Source organism: Choloepus didactylus, chromosome 2 (assembly GCF_015220235.1).
Source record: "Choloepus didactylus isolate mChoDid1 chromosome 2, mChoDid1.pri, whole genome shotgun sequence".
Taxonomy (NCBI): Eukaryota; Metazoa; Chordata; class Mammalia; order Pilosa; family Megalonychidae; genus Choloepus; species Choloepus didactylus.
Genome location: NC_051308.1, coordinates 213,701,984 through 213,715,455, shown reverse-complemented (window position 1 = coordinate 213,715,455; position 13,472 = coordinate 213,701,984). Strand labels below are relative to the sequence as shown.

General features: G+C 39.7%; 1 protein-coding gene and 1 pseudogene across 2 annotated transcripts in view; one reads left to right on the top strand and one right to left on the bottom strand.

The window, feature by feature from the left end:
• The window catches only part of LOC119527573 (protein argonaute-3), a 180,672-nt gene that overhangs the window by 61,249 nt on the left and 105,951 nt on the right, over nucleotides 1–13,472 (top strand). The window lies entirely within an intron of this gene.
• LOC119527574 lies at nucleotides 6,067–7,636 on the bottom strand (annotated as a pseudogene).

The window sequence follows — 13,472 nt, the reverse complement described above, 5'->3', positions numbered from 1 at the left end:
CTAGAGCTAATGAGTCCAGCAAAGTGGAGTGATACAAGATCAACAAACAAAAATCAGTAGTGTTCCTTACACTAGTAATGAGCAATCTGAGGAGGAAATCAAGAAAAAATTTCCATTTACAATAGCAACTAATGAAATATGTAGAAATAAATTTAACCAAGGATGTAAAGGACTTGTACACAGAACACTACGAAACACTGCTAAAAGAAATCAAAGAAGACTAAATAAATTGAAAGACATTCTATGTTCATGGAAGGGAATACTAAATATCATTAAGATATCATTTCTACTTGATTTACAGATTAAACACAATCCCAATCAAAATTCCAACAGCCTACTTTGCAGAAATGGAAAAGCTAATTTTCCAATTTAGATGGAAGGATAAAGGGACCCAAATAACCAAAAACGTCTTGAAAAGACTATCAAAGTTGGAGGAGTCATACTTCCTGGCCTGTAATGCAGCTTACAAAGCTACAGTGTTCAAAACAGCCTGGTACTGGCATAAAGATAGATATATTGACCAATGGAATTGAATAGAGAGTTCAGAAATAGACCCTCATATCTATTACCAATTGATATTAGACAAGGTTGCCAAGTCCACTCAACTTGGACAGAATAATCACTTCAACAAATGGTGTTGGGAGAACTGGTTATCCATAAAAAAGAATGATGATCTCTGATAAGGCCCCCAGAGTCACTGAACTGGGTCATAATGGTCTTTTCAACAAATGGGGCTGGGAGAGTTGGATATCCATATCCAAAAGAATGAAAGAGGACCCCTACCTCACACCATACACAAAAATTAACTCAAAATGGACCAAAGATCTCAATATAAAAGAAAGTACCATAAAACTCCTAGAAGATAATGTAGGAAAACATCTTCAAGACCTTGTATTAGGCGGCCACTTCCTAGACTTTACACCCAAAGCACAAGCAACAAAAGAAAAAATAGATAAATGGGAACTCCTCAAGCTTAGAAGTTTCTGTACCTCAAAGGAATTTCTCAAAAAGGTAAAGAGGCAGCCAACTCAATGGGAAAAAATTTTTGGAAACCATGTATCTGACAAAAGACTGATATCTTGCATATATAAAGAAATCCTACAACTCAGTGACAGTAGTACAGACAGCCCAATTATAAAATGGGCAAAAGATATGAAAAGACAGTTCTCTGAAGAGGAAATACAAATGGCCAAGAAACACATGAAAAAATGTTCAGCTTCACTAGCTATTAGAGAGATGCAAATTAAGACCACAATGAGATACCATCTCACACCATTTAGAATGGCTGCCATTAAAGAAACAGGAAACTACAAATGCTGGAGGGGATGTGGAGAAATTGGAACTCTTATTCATTGTTGGTGGGACTGTATAATGGTTCAGCCACTCTGGAAGTCAGTCTGGCAGTTCCTTAGAAAACAAGATACAGAGTTACCGTTCGATCCAGCAATTGCACTTCTCGGTATATACCCAGAAGATCGGAAAGCAGTGACACGAACAGATACCTGCACACCAATGTTCATAGCAGCATTATTCACAATTGCCAAGATGGAAACAACCCAAATGTCCTTCAACAAATGAGTGGATAAATAAAATGTGGTATATACACACGATGGAATACTACGCGGCAGTAAGAAGGAACGATCTCGTGAAACATATGACAACATGGATGAACCTTGAAGACATAATGCTGAGCGAAATAAGCCAGGCACAAAAAGAGAAATATTATATGCTACCACTAATGTGAACTTTGAAAAATGTAAAACAAATGGTTTGTAATGTAGAATGTAGGGGAACTAGCAATAGAGAGCAATTAAGGAAGGGGGAACAATAATCCAAGAACAGATAAGCTATTTAACGTTCTGGGAATGCCCAGGAATGACTATGGTCTGTTAATTTCTGATGGGTGTAGTAGGAACAAGTTCACAGAAATGTTGCTATATTAGGTACCTTTCTTCGGGTAGAGTAGGAACATGTTGGAAGTAAAGCAGTTGTCTTAGGTTAGTTGTCTTTTTCTTACTCCGTTGTTATGGTCTCTTTGAAATGTTCTTTTATTATATGTTTTTTTTTAATGATTATTTTTTTATTTTTCATACAGTTGATTTTAAAAAAAAAGTTAAAAAAAAAAAAAAACAAGGAAAAAAATATGTAGAGCCCCTTGAGGAGCCTGTGGAGAATGCAAGGGTATTGGCCTACCCCACCTTGATGGTTGCTAACATGACCACAGACATAGGGGACTGGTGGTTTGATGGGTTGAGCCCTCTACCACAGGTTTTACCCTTGGGAAGACTGCTGCTGCAAAGGAGAGGTTAGGCCTCCCTATAATTGTGCCTAAGAGCCTCCTCCCGAATGCCTCTTTGTTGCTCAGATGTGGCCCTCTCTCTCTAGCTAAGCCAGCTTGAAAGGTGAAATCACTGCCCTCCCCTCTACGTGGGATCAGACACCCAGGGGAGTGAATCTCCCTGGCAACGTGGAATATGACTCCCGGGGAGGAATGTAGACCCGGCATCGTGGGATAGAGAACATCTTCTTGACCAAAAGAGGGATGTGAAAGGAAATGAAATAAGCTTCAGTGTCAGAGAGATTCCAAAATGAGCCGAGAGGTCACTCTGGTGGGCACTCTTACGCACAATTTAGACAACCCTTTTTAGGTTCTAAAGAATTGGGGTAGCTGGTGGTAGATACCTGAAACTGTCAAACTACAACCCAGAACCCATGAATCTCGAAGACAATTGTATAAAAATGTAGCTTATGAGGGGTGACAGTGGGATTGGGAAAGCCATAAGGACCACACTCCCCTTTGTCTAGTTTATGAATGGACGAGTAGAAAAATAGGGGAAGGAAACAAACAAACAGACAAAGGTACCCAGTGTTCTTTTTTACTTCAATTGCTCTTTTTCACTTTAATGATTATTCTTGTTATTTTTGTGTGTGTGCTAATGAAGGTGTCAGGGATTGATTTAGATGATGAATGTACAACTATGTAATGGTACTGTGAACAATCGAATGTACGATTTGTTTTGTATGACTGTGTGGTATGTGAATATATCTCAATAAAATGAAGATTTATAAAAAAAAAAAAGAAAATGTCTGGATGAAACAGACTTGAGCAGAGAACACATATTACTGAGAAGCAAATATAGAAGAGCAGATTCTACCACATGTGAGGAAGTGTTCAGCTTCCATAAAAGGCCTTTACCTCAGGAAAAGCCCTAGTGAAGTTGTTTTTTGATAAATTGAACAGTGACACTGAAACTGAAGGGAGGCTGTCACTGAACATGCTTAAAGTTGACCCCACCCCGCAAACCCAAAGTGAATATAAGTAGTGTGCCCCCAGAAAAGCCATGTACTTTAATGCAATCCTGTGGGGGTAGACTTATTAGTCTTTTGATTAGGTGGAAACTTTTGACTGAGTGTTCCCAAGGAATGTGACTCACCGAACTGTGGGTAAGCCATTTTGATTAGATTATTTCTATGGAGGTTTGGCCCCACCTATTCAGGGTGAGTCTTGATTAGTTTACTGGGGTACTTAAGGGAACTGAAGAACTGACACAGACACTGACATTTGGAGATGCTTGGAGATGCAGACAGAAGGACATTTGGAGTTGCTAAGCTAAGAGATGAGGCCTAGAGTTTGCCCCAGAGAAGCTAAGAGAGGACCCCCAGATGCTTAGAGAGAAGCACCCTGAGAAAGAAGCAGGGACACACAGGAGCTGAGAAAGAGGAGTGAAGACAGAAGCCCAGAGACATTTTGGAGAAAGCCATTTTGAAACACAACCTTGGAGTCACGTGCCTTCCCAGCTGACAAAGGTGTTTTGGATGCCATTGGCCTTCCTTCAGTGAAGATATCCTCTTGCTGATGCCTTACTTTGAGAACTCTTATGGCCTTAGAACTGTAAATTTGTAACCTAATAAATCCCTTTTATAAAAGCCAAAAAAAAAAAAGAATGAAAGAGGACCCCTATCCTACACCTTATATAAAAATTAACTAAAAATGGATCAAAGATCTTAATATAAGAACCAGAACCATAAAACTCCTAGAAGTAAATATAGGGAAGCATCTTCAAGATCTTGTGGTAGGCAATGATTTATTTTTATTTTTTATTTTCTTGCAAAACAATCGGAAAACATTATACAGAAATGTGTACATCCTGCTATTAAAAAAAATAGCAGATTTGCTTGTGCCATAATTTAACCTGTTTCAAGACTAATGTTCAATACTGCACGTATAAATTACTTTGTATAATTTCAGGTTTGGTGAGCTTTTTAAGTTTTTTTACCCCACTTCTAAAACCTGATGAGGAATTCAAAATAGCACATGGCATTAAATAGCATTTTTTGTTCCATGTATCTTGAGACCCCAAAAGGAACGCTAAAGACAGGAAAAACTCTAAAATGATTGAGAGAGAAGCTCTCTTATTTCCCAAGTGATTGATACAGAAAGCGTGTAGTCATACAAAAGCAAGGGGAAGAGACAGAAAGGAAAGTTCTCTTTCTGTGGGGTCTACAGGAGTTGCAGATATTTTCAAACTGAAGATGGAAATACCTTGAGACAGTACTTCTTTGTATCAAATAATTAACCCTCTCTATGAAATAAATATAAAATGTCAAAGCTTTTACCCAGTGAAGTGGTTTGTCTTCTGGGAAGGAATTCAAACTCAAAATCTTGCCCCTATTTCCACATGAACAAAGAGGAAGACCAAATAGTACATTCAAAGCCAAAATACCTGGGCAAATAGATATACTATAGTTAAAATGGAATAATTTTTTTTAATTAGGTCTGCTACACCACTGGCCTCAAAAATGCTTGCTGATGAAATTTGGGAATGCTTTGTGTAACAGGAAGACAAAGGTATAGGACAAAAATGAGAAAAGAGTGAATTTCCTTTGAAAAGGACACTGGCAGGCAAGCATTTGGTTCTGTGAAAGAGGCACTGTTTTTATAGAAAAGAAGCTATTATGTGGTGTATAAAAAACCCCTAACTAATAACCAGAATGTTTATCCATGATTGTACTAAAGCTCAATATTTGAGAGGTGTAAGGGGTTTTTATGGTACATTTTAGTGTTTAATTAATGACGTCTAGTGTTCCATAAACTATTTCATCTTGTTGATAACAGAAACCCCTTACCACCAAGTAAGAAGCTATCAGCAGTAATACTTTTTGTCCCCCTGCTTAAGTCACCTGTTTCCAATGTCTGGAGCAGGGCTTTAAAAATGTCTAAAATGAAAAGTAGGCAACAGAGCAGGATGTATGGGGTGGGGGTGGGTGATTGTTAATGGAGTAAGGAAAGGAGGAGAAAAAGGAAACTACATGGGTTAAAAAGGCAATGGGGCCTTCAAAAATGAAAATAAGACAATTTTTTTAAAATGGAAACAGAAGCAAAAAGTTTTTCAATAAATCTGGCAGAGCAAATACACAACAGTCTTTGTACCTGTTAGGATTTACACTGATCCTCTGACCACCTTTCTGGCTTGGATCTTCCCCGATCTGGCATGATCACATCAGACTTGGACCCGTAGAATGATTTCCTCCAAGAAGTTGCAGTGCCTCTCTTACTTGACCACCGTGCGCCGTGTTAGCACAGCGCAGCTCTCCACAGACAGATTACATCGGGCTCCGCAGCAGCACTGTCCCCATCCCCACCCCAGGTGAGCATGAAGTTCAGTCAATAAAAGCCAAACTGGTACAGAAAGGCAAATTCCCACAGTAAGTCTTTACATTCATCTCCAAACCGCATACAGTGTGAAAAGACAGCAAAGGCTGCTTCTGGGATCTTGATCATCTGTTGGCCTCTGCCAGAGAAGCAGGTAGCTCTGCCTGCACCATGGGTCTCCAGAGCCAGACGCACGCTCTCCCCTGTGCTCTCTCTCACAAGGATGCTTGGCTATGGCAGTGACAGCAAGGAGATTCACCTCTCATACAGCATATTAGAAAGGTCATCTTTGTTTTCAATATGCAGCATTTTATATGGTAAAATCCAATCCCAAGACTTCTTAGATTCAGTCTTCACACACTTTTAAGTGTGACTTTATTTGGTACTAAAGATAGTTTAGTCTGCATAAGACATCACTTCAAAATTATGTGGATACCACCACCATTTTCAGCTTTTACTGTGTAGAATAAAAATCAACTCTCATCTTGAAAGTTCTGAACCACCTGATCACTAACAAGAATGTGAATCCCAGTAGGGCCCTGTCTGTAAACTTGGTTAATTTGGTGCAAAGGAATTTTAAAGACCAGTGCAAGTTTTCCAGCCACTTCTGAGGCAACCATTTCTTCCAAGTAGATTGCATGATAAACACAGGTGTCCCACCACCATTCTTGCCTCCACTGCTTGCAGCCTGCTGCGGGGGGTTCAGCTGCTTCTGGCAGGCATAGGTGTTTAAACGAGGCCTAACCCGACCTTGACTTCAGTGAATTATAGAGCCGAATTCCATCATCTGCACCACAAGTTTGTACGGAATCTTTGTCAGTTTCAATAAGTTGGCACCTGAAAAACTGGAAAACAGTCTTGTGTAGGAAGAGAATCTGTTTTTGAGCAGCCATTGCTGTTTCCTGAATCATGGCTGAAGGCTGAAGTTATTCATCAGAGGTCTGAGAAACTCCATCTCCTTGGTGATTTGGGGAAGATGAATTGCTATCTGGGACACTGCAAGTGCTCTGCTGTGAGGAAGTGAAAGTGGGCACTGTGGAAGGACTGTTAATTCACATAGGCTCTGGGGGCATCGGGCCACAGAGAACAACTGCCTGCTTTGCCAGAGAATCACCATAGTCTGCTGGCAAAGTCCGCTTGCTGGACTTTTTCTTTTCATGTTCGACTGCATCTTCAATTGGTATCATAGGATGGATGATATTTTTCTTTTTTGTGGGCAGTTCTCTTCTCCATCTTTCTCAGTCTGTTTTTTTGTTTCCTGTCTACTCCTTTGGGCTTAAGCACTGATTTGGCAGCTAGCTGAGTGCAGATGATCCATGTATTCCCCATTTTCATTCTGCTTGAAGGTGTCAACCTGGATCCTAAAAGGCACGCCCTTTTCACCTCCATGCTTCTGTGGAGTAAGTTCTGTGCTGATGCTGTGTACCTGAATGAAAGCAGATGTGCATTTTGCAGGGTCCCACAGGTTCTACTGCATTTAACTGGCTTGGATTTGTCCTAGTGTCAATTATTCCCATAGACATTGGAATATCTAAATTGAGAAGTCTGTCTTCTGGGCGATTCCACTTCGAATCTTCAAGTTGCTGATGCTCTGTATATTGTAGCCATCTGTCATGGAATACAACTTTTATTATGCTCTTTACCAATTTTCCACTAATTTCAGGCATATCTCCCATTTTCCGATTATCCAGCATCCGAATTTCATAAGACTAACTTTGGTTCGAGTAAGTGAGTGTTTCATCATGCAGTTTTTTTTACTGCTGGTGATGTTGCAGCACACATCACATACTGAAACTGTGGGTGTCTACTTTCACCATCTAATGGAAGGCTGGAATCTTCCTGCTTGAAAATGGGCAATGCCAACACATCGCTCATGCTGTAGGCGCCGGCACCCAGTTCCTGCCCAATGCCGGAGAGGCTGGTGTCGAAGTCGTGCACCAGCCTGGACTCGATCACCTCGTCCATCTTGAGCACCCAGGCCATCTTCCTACCTCACCGTCACGCGTCAGGCAGCGCGGTCTCTGCGACCAGGGCGAAAGGACTGGATCCCGGCGGGAGCGTCCTGAGGGAGGGAGCGGGTGAAACCTCCGGCGCGGCGGCGGCACCGCGAATGGTCACCAGTGGCGGCACTAGCGGCGACCGGGGCGTGAGTAGCCGGGACCCCGCATGCAGGGCCTGGCGAGCCCGGCAAGCAGCTGGAGCGGGAGCGGCCGGGCCGCCTCCCACCCCACGCGCCCCATGCCGGGCTCAGTTAGCGCTGCAGCCGTCGCCGCCCGCCCCGCCGCGGGATCCCTGGCCGCCTCCTCTCCAGGACTGCAGTGGAGTGGGAGCACAGCCCGCCCCGACTACCGCGAGGGGCCGAGGCCCGCCCGCCACCCGCCACCCGCTCTCCGGCCACGATTCCCGGCCCTGGGCCAGCCCGCCCAGGCTCTATCGCCTCTGTGTCCCAGCAAACCCCGCCGACGTCGTTCCACCGGCCTGGACCCTAGCTTCAGCTGCCGTTCCGACTCCGGCTCTAGGCAATGATTTCTGAAGACTTTACACCTAAAGCACAAGCAACGAAAGAAATAGATAAGTGGGATCTCCTTAAAATTAAAAACTTATGTGCTTCAAAGGACATTGTCAAGAAAGTGAAAAGACAGTCTACTCAATGGGAGAACTATTTGGAAACCTTACGTGGTAGTTTGAAGCTGTTATGTACCTCAGAAAAAGCCATATTCTTTAATCCATTCCTGTGGGTGTAAACCTGGTGTAGGTGGGAACTTTGATGATGTTAGGTTATTTCAATTGAGATGTGACCCACCTCAGTAAAGTTGGGTCTTAATCCTTCTACTGTAGTCCCTAATAAGAAGATAAAAGCCATAGAGAATCTAAGTGATGAAATTAAGAAAAGCTCACACAAAGAGCTCCCAGAGAAGCTGAGAGGAAGCCACTGAAGCCAGAAGCTGAAGCAATGAAACCTGGGAGAGAAGGACCAGCAGAAGTCTCCATGTGCTTTGCTATCTGACAGAGGAGCCCAAGCTTGCCCGTAACTAGTCTTCAGAGAAAGGATCATCCTGTTGATGCGTTAATTGGTACATTTTCATGGCCTTAGAGCTATAAATTTGTAAGCTAATAAATCGCCATTGTTAAAACCCGGTCCAACAGGCAAGTGGATAAACAAAATGTGGTACATACATATGATGGAATACTATGGAGCAGTAAGAAGCAATAAGGTCCTGAAACATATGGCAACATGGATGAACCTTGAAGAAACAATTCTGAATGAAGTAACTCAGACACAAAAGGAGAGAGATTGTATGTTACTACTTCTATGAACTATCTGAACAATGTAAAATCAATGTCATATAATATAAAAAATTAATGACCTAGTGATAGACAGTAGCTAGTGAAAGGGAATGATAATCCAATATGTTCAGATATGTTGATGGTAAATTCAAGCGTATGGTAATGGATAGGGATGAGATTGTTCATTAATGGGATTATACGTATCAAAGCTGCATTGAAGGTGAATAGGAATGAAAGGCGTTCAAAGGCACGTTTCCCACAGTTCAGTACCACAAATATAGATAGAAGCTTGCATGATATACTTCCAGCACAGAGAGTTGACAACAGAAGGGTATATGGGAAAAATCGACATATTTCATACTACGGACTATAATTAATAGGAATACCATACTGGTATTTCACAAATACTAGGGACAAATAATTAAGGGCTGCCAAGAGCTACGGGATGTTTTGGGTCATGAGAATTGTTTAAAATGGAGAGTGATGAAGATTATACGACTAAGTGATGATAATGTGAGACCTGGATAGATTATTGTGGACATAACATATGCTATGGGAACTTAGGAACTCCCTACTTTTATAAGTCAAGCCCTTGATATTGAGGCTTGCTTGGATGAAACTAATGGCGGTAGAGAGAAGACTAAACTCACTTGTAATTATGCCTAAGAGTCATCTCCAAAGAACCTCTTTTGTTGCTCAATGTGGTCTTTCTCTCTCTAAGCGTAACTCTGCAAATAAATTCATCACCCTCTCCCCGACATGGGACAGGATCCCCAAGATGCATGATCCTTCTTGGAGACATGGGACATGGATTCTGGGAATGAGCCTGACCCTGGCACTGAGGGATTGAGAATGCTTTCTGACCAAAAGGGGGAAAAGAAAGGCAACAAAATAAGGTTTTAGTGGCTAAGAGAATTCAGTAGAGTCAGAGGTTGTCCTAGAGGTTACTCCAATGTAGGCCTCATCTTGATATGCCAGATGACCACAATATGATAGGCCCATATTAACAGTAGTCCTGAAAACCTTGAAAGAGTGCCTGGATCCCTATCTGATACTCTATAAAGGTTTCACTCACTAAGTTTATTTGTCAGAAATTTAGATCCTTCAGAGTGCTTCTCTGGGTCCCAAAAACCCAGAGGCAATAGCCTCATCAAGAACATCAACTAGATGTGTCCCCTTTGCTCATAAAGTTGACACCCGTTTTCAACATGAACAGGTTGGGGTGGTCATTGCCTAGACATTCCTGAAGATCAGGGAAGTGATTGAACTAGGGGAAGGGATAGCAACAGACAAGATGGAATTTAACAAAGGATTATGAATACTGAATATTCATGTAATTTTCTTTTTCTTAGTTGCTTGGGTATTAGAATAGTTAGAAGGAAAGAATTGAAATGGTGGAACTGTAACCCATAGTATCCATTGAAATTTGTCTGTAGCTACTTGTTAAATGGTAATTTGAAAGCTATACCTTTCTGTATATATGTTGTATTTCACAATAAGGAAATAACTGAAACTATGATACTATTACTTATAATAACTTTGCATATTTCCTATATACCTTCTTGTTAAATCATACTTTGAAAGATATTACCTTTTTGTGTGTATGTTACATTTATAATAAGGAAATAACTGAAACTGTGGAGTGTAACCTATAATATTCTTTGAAATTTGCTATTTGTTAAACTGCACTTGGAAAGTTGCCATTTTTATGTGCATATGTTATATTCTATAGTTTTTAAAAAATGAAAAAAAAAAAAAAGTCCATTTCTGGTATATGGCATTTCATCAGCTTTAGCAAACCAAAATACCTCATATTCCGGAAGGGTTTAATAACCAGAAAATATGAAGATATCCTACAACTCAACAATAAAAAGACAAACAACCCAGTGTAAAAATGGGCAAAAGACTTGAGTAGACATTTTTCCAAGGAGGAAATACAAATGGCTAAAATGCATATGAAAAGATGCTCACCATCACTAGCTCTTAGAGAAATGCAAATCAAAACATCAATGGGGTATCATTTCACACCTACTAGAATGTCCAGTATTAAAAAAACAGAAAACTACAAGTGTTGGAGAGGATATGGAGAAATAGGAACACTCATCACTGCTGGTGGGAATGTAGAATGGTACAGCTGCTGTGGAAGACATGGTGGTTCCTCAGGAAGCTAAGTATAGAATTACCATATGATCTAGGAATCCCACTACTAGGTATATACCCAGGAGAACTGAAAACAGGGATGTGAACAGATTTTTGCACACCAATTTTCAAAGTATCATTCTTCACAATTGCCAAATGATGGAAGCAACCCAAGTGTCCATCAGCTGATGAATGGATAAACAAAATGTGGTATATACACACAATGAATATTATTCAGCTGTAAGAAGGAATGAAGTCCTGACGCATGTGATAATAGGGGTGAACCTTGAGGACATTATGTTGAATGCAATAAGCCAGACACAAAAGGACAAGTACAATATGACCTCACTAATATGGACTAATTATTATAAGCAAACTCATAAAATTAGAAGCTAGAATATAGGTAACCCAGAGCTAGAATGGAGGTAGAAAATGGGGAGCTGATGATTAATTTGGGCAGAATTTCCAATTAGGTTGATTGTAAATGTTTGGAAATAGATAATGGTGATGGTAGCACATTATTGTGAGTGTAATTAACAGTGCTGGATTATGTGTGCGAATGTGGTTGAAAGGGGAATTTTAGGTCCTGTATATTACTAAAAGGAAAACTAGAGAATAAAACCTGGAACTATTTCGCACAGTGAACCCTGTTGTGGGCAGTGGCTGTAGTTAATAGTACAAATATAAGAATGTTCTTTAAGAACTGTAACAAACATTGGAAACTATTAATAGGTTCAATGATAGGTGGTATATGGGAAAAAAATACACTTAATTAAACCACTGACTGTAATTAACAGTAATATTTTAATATTTTATCCCTTTTAGCAAAGGTACCACACCAATGCAAAATGTCAACAATAGGGGGTATATGGGAATGTTGTAATTTTTACATGACTTATATCAACCTACAACTTCTCTAATTAAAATATATATATATATATAAATAATTTTTTTAAAATTGTGCTAGGGGAAAGAAACCAGACACAAAGTACTACATAGTCTATGATTCCATTTATATAAAATGTGAATATAGATGCATCTATAGAGACAGAGTGAGATTAGTGGTTATTTAGGGCTGGGAAAGGATAGAGGGATTGAGAGGTGACTACTTAAGGGGTGTGGGGTTTTACTTTTTGATTAATGAAAATGTTCTAAAATTGACTGTAGTGATGCATGCACAACTCTATGATTACACTAAAAGCCACTGATTGTACACTTTGGATGGTTTGTATGGTATGCACATATATCTCAAGAGAACTGCTTTGAAAAAAAAAGTCGTTGGTGGCCTGAGTGAGAAGTGTTCCAGAGGAGGGTGTTAATGTAAGCCAGATTGATTTAAGATTCATTTCTCAATCTAAAATAATCTATTAATAATTTACAAGTATTTAGAAATTTTTACTACACTGGATTAGCTCATGTATTTACATATGATTTTTAAAGAATCTGTGCCCATGAGAAAGTGATTATCTAGTTGGAGAAAAAATAGTTCACATGTGAAATAACTACAAAGATCTTTTGTAATAAAATGCTCTGTTTGTAGTACTTTTGTATTTTGTAGTATTTTATATTACAAAATATTAAAATTTGATAAAGTACAAACTCACTATTAGGTATCGAATTTTACTTCATGCAAAAGTATTCATTGGCTACCTTTTGTATTTACTTACCATATGGTTACGAAGATAAGATAGAAGATTGGAAGGATACAAAGAAATGCAGCCAGCTGTTTTACTTCTGTTTTATAATGCTTCCATGTTCCTGTACTGTAGTGATAGATTAATTTATTTATTGTAGCTGTAAATAATAAATTAATGTGAATAGTCAACTTTGGGAGAAATACTCTTTGATGTCTTCTCTTTCCATAGACTAGGATAACATTTCCCATTGTACCTTTTCGGAGAATTAAGACTTAGTACTAAAAATGAGTTGAAGATGGGTCTCTATGAGCATGAACTTATAGTAGCAACAGAAAAATAACTTTCTTTTCCTTCTCTTTTTTACATTAAAGTTCCTTCTACCATTTTTCTGCTGTAGGAGTCAGGTGGTAAAGTAGAACTTACTGAAATCGCTATTAAATTTTACTTTTCAGTCTGTGCACCAGAGCATGATGGAGTCAAAAGACTTGGTACCAGAATGTAGAAAGAGGTGGTTGAGGTAAGAGTGGGAAGGTAGGCTGTAGCTCTTTATAAAAACTTAACTTACTCAGGTAGGTTACGTTTTTGGAGCAACTTGTGGATTTTTCAATTCAAGCCTAAAGTTTTAAAAAAAATGCGTAGTATGCTCTGCAAGAATCCTTCCCTCCTCAGTAGTCTGAAGTTATTCAAAAGGAAACCACTAGGGGTTGGTGAGAAGTTCTTATCTCCATTTATTTAAATTTTTTTTCCCAAATTGC